This window comes from Microtus ochrogaster, linkage group LG1 (assembly GCF_000317375.1).
Source record: "Microtus ochrogaster isolate Prairie Vole_2 linkage group LG1, MicOch1.0, whole genome shotgun sequence".
NCBI classification, from domain to species: domain Eukaryota; kingdom Metazoa; phylum Chordata; class Mammalia; order Rodentia; family Cricetidae; genus Microtus; species Microtus ochrogaster.
The window spans coordinates 51188482-51199784 of NC_022027.1; positions in this window are offsets into that span (position 1 = coordinate 51188482).

Below are 11303 nucleotides of genomic sequence, written 5' to 3' on the forward strand. Positions count from 1 at the left end.
AAAAAAAGAAATTAAACAGTTCAATCCCCAATGAGTTAATGGAATAAACATACAGATCTCGAGGGATGAAATATAGGCCTGACAAGAGGTCTCAGTGGATGAAGGTACTTTCTGCTAAGGCTGACAACTTCAGTCAAGATGGCAGGGGAGGAGCAACCCCGCAGCACTCACACTGACCACCACACCGACACCTAGGCACTAACGTAGCCACAGCAAAATGCGGAATGGCTTCACTCAACTTTGAAGTTCGTCACTCCTCCAGTACAAGTCACAGCGACCTGGAAACCTTCCAGCTTCCAGATAAGAGTGGCGTTCCCACTAGGGACTGGGTGGCAGGTCCAGAAGCTGTGCTCTGGGTGTGAGAGGAACTTGGCAGTGGTTTCTCTAGTGAGATTGAAGTACAATCTTTTTCCGGTTCCGGTCATTTGACCCCTTCATTGCTTGGACACTGGACACTTCTACGCTTTGCTCTTAGCTGGCTTGATTCTAGTTGGTCGTTTGCAGTTCTGACTGTCATTGGGGGCTCTTTGTCGCAGAAGTAGACGTTTGGAGGCTCACTTGTGTCTGTTACTTCCTGTGCCCCTTTACTCCAATACAGTGAATCCAAGGATATGTGTGAGGTGGTGGTTTCTTCTATTTTGGTTACTGAGAAGAATACTTTTTAGTGTTTTTTTTCTTTTTAATTGCATCTCTGTGGTTGGAAGCCTTAAAGACAGCCATGAGTTACGATTCTTGTACAGAAAAGGTTTCAGAAATGTCTTCACAGGGTTACTGGCTACCAGGTCCCTATCATAAGTCCCAGATTCATGATGGAGTTTTTTTTCCTCAGCTTTCTAGGATGAGACCCCAAAGGATAAAGTGGAAGATAGCTTAGTACCCAGCAGTGTGGCTAGTCAGCCCGAGATATGGAACCTTTCTTCATTGCCTTTCCTACAGCAGGCAGTGAGTGTATACGGGTTATTTCCAAAGCAATGCTATCTAGGGTTACTAGTTTTGTTGATGGTATTTTTTTTCTTTCTGTTTTTGAGACAGAGACTCACTGTGTAACTCATATGTATATGGAACTCATATGTATACCATGTTGGTCTCAAAGAGATCTGCCTACCTCTGCCAATCAAGTGCTGGAATTAAAAAATGGTTCCACTTTTGTCTGGCTTTTTTTTTTTTTGGAGACAGGTTCTTATTTAGCTCAGGCTAGCCTTAAATTTTTTTTGTAGCCAAGGATAACTTGAAGTTCTAAACCATCTGAAATGGCCACTATGCCTGGTTTATGTGACACTGAGGATTGAACCCAGGACTCTGTGCACACTGGGCAAGCACTCTACTAACAGATCTACCAGGCATTTTTTAAAAATTCAGCTTTTTTTTTATAAATAGTTTTTAGGGTTGGTGCTGTAGCTCAATGGTAGAGTACTTCTCTGGTATTCCTGAGGCCCTAGGTATCATATACACACACAAAAGTTTTGAAATTTCATTTTCTTGGTACCAAATAATTTTTTCTGGTTATCAATTGTTTACCATTACTTTCAATTTTTAAAAATAGATAATGGACCACTAAATTGCTAGAATGGTGCCCAGAATCCTGTTTATCGAACACTAAGTGACAGCTGGGTTACCCCTGGCTTTAACAGCTGTTTTATTAGGTTACAATTAAGGTTGAAGTTGTCTTGTGTGGTACAGTCTATTGAATGTGGGGGCTAGACTCTACATTTCTTATGGTCCTACATTTACTATCAGCCCATAGCCAGCTCTCAATTCACAGAAAGATTACGAGGCTGGCAGCCCTGGGCATTGACACATCTTCTGTGTATACCAACAGCAGCAGGAGAGAAAGACTTTTTCCCCAAGTCAGTGTTGAGAAACAGATTCTTGTCCTGGCACACCAGCTTCTGGGGGCCCCCTTCTGTTACTAATTAATACTGTGCAGCCGACTGTGGATCCAGCACACTGGAGTTCCTTCAGCCCACATGTCTTCAGCTTGACATTTTAGGAAATGCTCTGGAGAAGTGGGGATGGAACAAACCCATGGCCCCTCCCATTGCTCAGTTGCATACTCCTGGACAGGGGAGCTCATTGGAGGAGAACCCTATTTTCATTTTTCCAATGTTCAGGAATATCCACATTTATTCTAAGATTCTTCTTGGATCCATTCTTTAATTTCATTTAAAATACTGAAGCTTGCTCTTACCTGGTGTTTATGAATGATCATTTTCTCTGATATCTTAGAAGTTTGCTAGTGGGGCTACTGCAGTGGCCTTTTCAAATTTGTCATGGGTCCTGAAATATGAATTTGAGCAGAACTTCTGGCTGATTTCTTTCTTAGGTTGTCATTCCTGTTAAATACACCTGTGTCTCTCCAGAAAAATCCTGTTGCTTATGGAGAACCCTCTAACAAAGTGGCACTGACTAGTACAAAGTGTAGTTGACTAGAACAAAATGTGGTTGACTAGTACAAAGCAGGGATGACTAGTACAAAGCAGGGATGACTAGTACAAAGCAGGGATGACTAGTACAAAGTGGAGCTGACTAGTCCTACCTCCACCCAACCGCTAGTCTCAGCAACATTACGAGGTAGCAAGCTGAACTTGATGCTCTGTTCTGGTGACAATAACACAGAAGAAAAAAAGTTGTGTTTGCTCTATAGAGTCCCTTCTACTCCTCAATCAAATCCATTTTGGATTATATCTTTCAAAACAGTATTCCTACATGCTGTGGTGGTACATGTTTGTAATTTCAGAATTTGGAAGAGTGATATAGGAGGATTTCAGATGCAAGGTAAGGCCCAGTCTCCAAGCAACAATCAAAACAGAACAACCCTTCAGTAGTCTTATAGCTTTGTGTGTGTAGAAAAAGACCCTCCAGGTTATGTGACCCATGTCTTTTATATTTTTTTACTTATTATGTGATGTCATAAACCTATTTATTAGTATATGACCCTTATTTAGAAATTTTTATTTTTTGGAAGAAAAAAATAAAATTTAATATTGGAATTATTTTTTATTATATAGTCAGCTTTTAAAAATTATTTTTTTGGAGAATTTCATACTTGAGTTCTGTATTCATATCATTTCCATCTGACTCAGTCCTCCTTAAACTCTCCTATGCCACAAATTTCCTATCAAATCCATGAACTGTTCTTCTTTAATTAGTGTTGTTACACACACACACACACACACACACACACACACACACACAGCCTGCTGAATCCACTTAGTGTTGCTTGCATGTGTTTAGGGATGACCATTTGGGATTGGGTAATCTATTAGGGGACTTATCCCTAAAGAAGACTGATTCTTACTTTCTCAACAATCATTGATTGCTTGGAGGTCTTCATCTAGGGGTGGGGTCCTGTGAGAGTTCCTCCATTCATGTAGACAGAAGCTTCTGTCATGCTTGATTCCACAGCCATTCAGTCCCAAAAAAACACACAGAGGCTTATATTAATTATAAATTGGTTGGTCTATTAGCTAAGGCCTACTATTAACTAGCTCTTACAACTTAAATTAACCTGTAATTCTTATCTATGTTTAGCCGCGTGGCTTGGTACTTTGCTCAGTGGGGCACTCTCATCTTGCTTCCTCAGTGCCTGGGTGACAATGGCAGATTGAGCCTTTCCTCTTCTAAGAATTCTCCTACTCTGGTCACCTGGCCTGTAATTCCTGACAGGCTACTGGACAATCAGCATTTTATTAAACCAGTACAAGTGAGAAATCTTTACAGGGTACAAGAGCATTATCCCACGGCACATTCATGTTTGCGTAGTGTTGTCTTTGTGCAGGTTTGGTTTAGATGGCCATATTTTTTAGATTCCATGGATATGTCTCCCCTGTCATGTACAGAAGGTACTGTCATACAGCAGACATCCTAATCATCTGGCTTACAGTCTTCCCACCCCCCTTCAGTGTTGTTCCCTGAGCCTTGGATGTAGAGGTTGTGTTGCAGATGTTCGTTGGGCTTAAGCACCATATGAAAAATGCAGTCATTCTCTGCATTTTGACTATTATGGATATCTGAAATTGTGTCTGTATAATGCAAACAGAAGGTTCTTTGATAAGGGATGTGAGCTATACTTATTGCTGTGTGTGAGAATGGTATTTAGAAAGCAGTTAGAGATTAGACTGGTTTGGCAAAGAGTCATTCTCTTTACGGATCTGCGATCTCACAGTCACAGGGAGTTGTCTGGGTTTATAGTACCAGGCACACGTTTCCTCCTATTGAGTGGGTTCTACGTCTAATGAGATGGTTGTACCACCAAGATATAAATGCTGCTATTGGATCACTGGAGATATCCTGTCATGTTGGTCATTGCTGTTCTATAGGGATCACAGCTGAATAAACTGTTCTTCTCTCTTGGAAACTTGTACTACACCTTCAGATACTGTGGAGGTTCGAACAGGAATGATGATGACACCCTTAGACCATTTTGAATCTTTGTTTGAATGCTTGGCCCATAGGGAGTGGTGTTATTGGGAGGTGTGGCCTTGATGCAGTAGGTGTGGCCTTGTTGGAGGAAGGGTGTCACTGTGGAGGTGGGCTTTGTGTCTTCTTTATGCTCAAGCGGTGCCCTGTATGGGACACAGTTTCCTTCTGGTGCCTGCAGATCAAGATGTAGAGCTCTTAGCTCCTCCTCCAGCACCATGTCTGCCTGTGTGCCACCATGTCCCGCCCTGATGATGACTAAATCTCTGAAACTGTAAACTATTCAATGACATGTTTTCCTTTGTAAGAGTTGCCATGGTCATTGTGTCTCTTCACAGCAATAGGAACCCAAAGTAAGTCAGATACTGTGAGAGCCTTCAGAGAAGTTTCCAGGTATGTTTCTGCTCAGTTGCTCCATGTCTTGTATCTTCAGTGTATGGTACCTTCAGCAACAGGATCTTAGCTTCAAGCTCTCGGGGGCAACAAAGGGCAACAGTGGTAACCTATGGTATTTGGGGGGATATCTTGGCCTCTGCTGAGTGTAGTCTGATGTGGGAGTCCTCTCTGTGTGCTGTGTGCTGTTAGCTGAAAGTCTTGCGTTGGCCCAGAACCTTCTTCTTTCCCGGAGCTTCTGTTTGCACACCTCAAGGGCTGAAGAGACCATATTCACTGTGGGAAGAGGTGCTGGGGCTTTCATGTAGATCGCAGATGTCTCTATCTGAACAGAATGTAAATGCTCACTATCCATCTTTATAGAGTTGTATATATTTATTTGTTATATATAGTATATGACTAATTTTCATTCAAATGACTACCCTTAAACTTGATTAAGCATTGAAAAGGAATATAGGCATTCTTTCATGAAAGGTCATCAAGTCTCTAAACATATACTTTAAAAATATATTCTTTAAAATCAGGAAACCAAAGAGAGAAGGGCCTTTTCAGGTGTCAGGTGCCCCGAGGATCTGTGTTCTCCTGGAGGGACCTGTCAGGTCAGGACTCCCCCTGGGCTGAGGTCATTCTGCTATGGAAGTCAGCACATAGCATCCTGTGGTTTCAGATTCACTGACACGGTAGCTTGAACTTGCCCTTTAACCTTTGTGAAATTTGACTTCTGGCTTGCAGTGGAGCCTGTGTTTCATTGACTGTGAAATTAGGAGACTCTCCAATGAGTTAAAAATGATTAGCTCTCACTTTTAGATGAGAACATGCCAAGGACAAATATTGATTCTGAGAGCTCCTTTCTAGAGAGGCTCAAGTCTTCTAAACCGTGGTTACAGGCGGCTCAGTGGAACGCTAGCTGTAGCTCTTGGCCAAAATCTACCTTCTGCCTCACTGCTCCTTGGGGACTTTCTAAGTCAATTCCTTCATGACCTCAAATTGTAATGCTCTGGGAGGTATGACGCCATTGCCAGTGCCTCAAATGGCACGTATTTAAGGGCCTATCTTTGTAAACTGTATTTAACTGATGCCTTTCTCCCATCGTTCTGAGCAGAGCTGTGTGTTTTATGCGACTTTAGCTCCTTGTTCGTGATTCTAACAGCTCACTCATCATCGTATTTCTGGTCTTTGTCTCTATGATTTTCTCTTGGACTAAATCGCCCCAAATCAGAACCCCTGTCTTTATGTTCATTTGCAGCAGGTGGCATGGCACTTGGAGCAGTTTGTTAAAGTATGTGCTGGCTGGACAGACTAATTACTCGGCATTTAAGAAATGTCAGTATTAGAAGAGACAGTGAGTTAATTGTGCAGGTGGAGGTGGGGTTATGACATATTTTATTTGCAAATCGCTAAATTTTGGGGACCTACACTGTGCACAAAGACCTGAGTACATCCTCAGACCTCATGGCTTCATTTTCTTCTTTGATTTTACTTAGTTAACTATCCATGACTCTGATTCTACGACTCATTATTATAATTATTATTATTCGTTTGTGACTTTTTTGAGGTACTGCCTCAGGGATCCCAGGTTGGCCTTGAACTTCTGACCTATTTCCTCAAGTACAGTGAGAGCTCTGACTGCCATGCCAAGTGTCAAACTCATCGGGTCCTCTAAGCAGAGATCTAAAGTACAGGCGGCTCTTTCACTTTCGAGAGGAACTCCTCCCCCTCCCCCACTCCCCGAGTCCTGGGGGGGGGGGCGTTTCACCCTACAAGACAGACGTTTAAATAACTGTTTTTTTTTAAATTTATTTTTTCTTGGAAAAAAAAAATTTCCGCCTCCTCCCATCCTCCCATTTCCCTCCCCTTCCTCCCACTCCACTCCCCCTTCCCCCACTCCTTTCCCCCTCCCTCTCCAGACCGAAAAGCAGTCAGGTGGAAAGTCCAAGAACTGGTGGAAAGTCCAAGAACTGAAAAAGCATGGGATAAAACCGGACTCTTTGAACAATGAGGACTGATGAGAAGCCAAAGACAATGGCACTGGGGTTTGATCCTACTTCATGTTCTGGCTTTGTGGGAGCCTAGCCAGTTTGGATGCTCACCTTCCTAAATAAATGTTTTTTTAAGGAAACAAAATGCCTACCGCCTGGAAAAGGCAGCTGTTGCCTTGCGTCCTTTGAGGCCTTTCCCCAGAAGCAAGGAATCATATTGTTTGTGTGGAACAACTTTCTTTAGTTGTTCAATTTGATCGGAGCATTTTTTGATTAAGCATTCAGAGGTTATAAATAAATAAGAGCCACAGTCCAGTAATCCGGGCGACCCTGGAAGGTGGTGGGCATTTAATGTTCGGTTCCCCTGTGCTTTATAACAACCCCCCCACCTCCATCTTCCGCCACGACCGTGCCCCACCCCAGAGGCAATCGTGGTATTGCAAGCCTCAGAAGTTAGCATTAAAATGAATATTTTTTAATTTCTGTGGATGAGATGGGGCCCGGGACTCTGGGACAATGCTGATGGATGATGTTTTAATGCAGCTGAAATGTTATTTTTACTGAACCAGGGAAAACTATAAATTTTGCTTCATTGCCACTGATGGCTCTATGCATAAAACTATGGTGGCGCCCATCGGCCGTGAATAATCACCTCGGCGCGGCAGATGTTACTTTGCAGGGAGAAAGCAATTCTTATGCCGAAGAATTGTGGAAAGATTAATTGTCTACAGCTGTTTCATGGCCCACAGCAATCTTGATACATTTATGATAAGTTTAAGAGCCCACAAGAGGCAACTCCTATTCCCTGTCGTGAGAAGCGGGCGGGGGAAGGGGCTGGTGGCTTTATTTTGACACCTGGATTCATAGAATCTGTCAGCTCCATTACAGCCTTCATAGAAATCTGGCAGTTGGCAGTTCTGAAATGATTGTGAGTGAGGTAAGATGCAGGAATTATCCATAAGTAGATAAAGAAAAGGAGACGGAGAAGAATTATTCAAATTTGTGCAAATGAATTGCTTCCATTTTTCCTCCCTCTGCCAAGTGGAAATTGAACGTGACCCGCTCTGACCTTTCTCTATTAAGTGCCGCAAATTGCAGTAAATGCACCGTTCTGAGCGCCCTAATGGGACAGAGCCCCAGCAATGCCTCATTAATAAGGGGAGTTTGACCTTGCTGGTCAGCCCTTCATTCGATATTGAAAAGAAATAAGAAAAAGAAGAGATGACCCACTGTAAATTTTGAACAATACGTTTGATTTAGTTTGCATATACTCCCGGGCAGGCATTTTTGCGACCTTTTCCCTCTCCCAGTTTCCCTTCAGCCCCAGGCTAGGAGGAGTTCTGGGAGTGTGTCTAGAGATTGTTTCCACTGAGCAGCGGGGGTGGAGGGCGGGGCGAAAGGACGCTGACCCCGCCCCTCCTCTTAGACCACGCCCACCGAGGCCCATGCTCTCCCTCCTGTCCCTCCCCTTCTCCTTCCACTTTTCTTCCTTCCCCACCCTCCTGCTTTCACTTCAAGTAAAGGAACCTCTTAGCTTTGAAGTGTGTGTGTGCATATGTATATGCGTGTGTATGTGTGTGTATGTATGTGTGTGCATGTGTGTGTACTTGTGTGTAGGTGTGTATATGTGTACATGTGTATATGTGTGTAGCAGGTGTGTAGGTTGTGTACATGTGAATGTGTGTGTAGGTGCATGTATGTGTATATGTTTGTAGGCATGTGTCTAGTATGTGTATGCATGTATGTGTGTATATTTTTGTATGTGTGTAGGTGTGTACATGTGTGTAGGAGTATACATGTGCATGCATGTATATGTATACATGCTTGTAGGTGTGTGTACATGGTATGTGTATGCGTGCAGGTGTGTATAGGTGTATGTATAGGAATATGTATGTGTGTAGGTGTGTATATGTATATGTGTGTTTGGATAGTTGTGTGTATGTGTGTGTGTGTAGGTGTCAGTTAGCTTCTCTGAGTTTTACTGTGGCTTTGTGCAGATCTAGGTGAGATAATCTCTTTTCACCTGATGAAAGAAAATCGAGGGCAAGGGATGGAGCACGTTGTTTGTTTGGGAACAAAAGATTTTATTTTATGAAACATGGGAAACAGAAAATCACTGTGGAAGTGGGATTTGGAACACCTGGACCTTAATTAAAAAATTAATATGTGTATGTTTGTGTGGGTGTTTTACCTGCATGTACATTTACCAGAAGAAGGAATTAGATCCCATGAGACCCCTTTGACCAGAAACTCAATTAGATGTAATCCAGTACTAGTACTGGAAGCTTTACTTGGTGACAAGAGATGTCTAGTTGGGGCTCTGTCTTCTCAATTATTGTGTTTTCATTTAGCTCACCTTCACTCTGTGTGTGTGTGTGTGTGTGTGTGTGTGTGTGTGTGTGTGTAGGAAGCTTCTACTGTATTAGGTTTCCATACTATCCCTTAAATGGTCCTTAATTTTAACTGTCTCTTTCCATATTTTCTCCCTCATCCCCCTCCCCTGTCACTCTTGATCCTCTCATTCCAGCCCCATCCATCCATAATTATTTATTATTTTTTCTTCTGTAAGAAGATCTATCTGTTTCTCCTCAGTCCCTTACTCTGTATCTTACATCTGTGGTTCTATACACTGGTTTTCATTAACTTAATAGCTAATATTCACATATAAGTGAATTATACCATATTTGTTTTTCTGGGTTGGAGATTCCTCACTCAGGATGATTATTTTCTAGTTCCATTCATTTACCCGTGAATTTCATGATTTTATTTTTTGTTTAATGACTGGCTAATATTCCATTTTGTAAATGTTCCATATTTTCTTTATTCATTCTTTTTTGAGGGACATCTAGGTTGTTTCCAGTTTCTGGCTATTATGAATAGAGCAGCAATGAACCTAACTGAACGCATTTCTCTGTGGTAGGATGAAGTATCCTTTGGGAACGCGCCCAAGAGTGGTATGGCTAGATCTTAAGGTAGACCTATTCCCATCTTCCTGAGGAGCTACCATACTGATTTCCACAGTGGCTGTGTAAGTTTACACTCTCACCAGTGAAGGAGGAGTGTTTCCTTACTCCACAGCATCACTGAAACAAACTGATACTTTGTTTTATTGACCTTAGCCATTCTGAGGGGTGTAAGATGAAATCTCAAAGTAGTTTTAATTTGTATTTTCCAGATAATTAAGGATGCTGAACACTTCTTAAAGTGTTTCTTAGCCACTTGAGTTTCCACTATTGAGAATTCTCTGCTTAGATAGATAATGTACTCCATTTTTAAATTGGATTCTTTTCTTGATATTTAGTTTTTTTGAGTTCTTTATGTATTTTGAATATTAGCTCTTTATTGGATGTGTAGCTGGTAAAAATAATTTCCTATCTGTTAGCTGCTTTTTTTTTTGTTCAAAGGATGGTATCCTTGGTCATAGAGAAACTTCTCAGTTTCATGAGGTCCCCCTTTAGTCATTGTTGATCTTAGTGCCTGCACGATTGGTGCTCTGTTCAGGAAGCTGTCAACATACAAAAATCTGTCAATGTAATCCACCATGTAAACAAACTTAAAAAACACATGATCATCTCATTAGATGCTGAAAAAGGCTTCAGCAAAATACAACATCCCTTCACAATAAAAGTCTTGGAGAAAGCAGGGATACAAGGAACATACCTAAACATAATAAAGGCAATATACAGCAATCCAACAGCCAACATCAAACTAAATGGGGAGAAACTCAAAGTGATCCCACTGAACTCAGGAACAAGACAAGGTTGTCCACTCTCTCCATATCTATTCAATATAGTTTTTGAGTTCCTAGCTATAGCAATAAGATAATAAAAGGAGGTCAAGGTGATACAAATTGGAAAAGAAGAAGTCAAACTCTCACTATTTTCTGATGATATGATAGTTTATATAACTAACCCAAAAAAATTCTTCCAAGAAACTTCTACAACTTATGAACACCTTCAGTAATGTAGCAGGATACAAGATTAACCCGAAAAAAATCAGTAGCCCTCCCTTACACAGATGATAAATGGGCTGAGAAAGAAATCAAAGAAACATCACCCTTCACAATAACCACAAATACCATAAAATATCTCAGAATGACTCTCACCAAACAAGTGGAAGACCTGTTTGACAAGAACTTTAAATCTCTGAAGAAAGAAATTGAAGAAGATATCAGAAAATGGAAAGATCTCCCAAGCTCTTGAGTAGGTAGAATTAACATAGTAAAAATGGCAATCTTACCAAAAGAAATATACAGATTCAATGCAATGCCCATCACAAATACCAGTAAAATTCTTCACAGACTTTGAAAGAACAATATTCCACTTCACATGGAAAAACAAAAAAACCCAGATAGCCCAAACAATCCTGTACCATAAAGGAACTTCTGGAGGCATCACAATCCCTGACTTCAAACTCTACTACAGAGCTATAGTACTGAAAACAGCCTGGTATTGGCATAAAATCAGAGAGGACAACCAATAGAATTGAATCAAAGACCCAGATATCAATCCA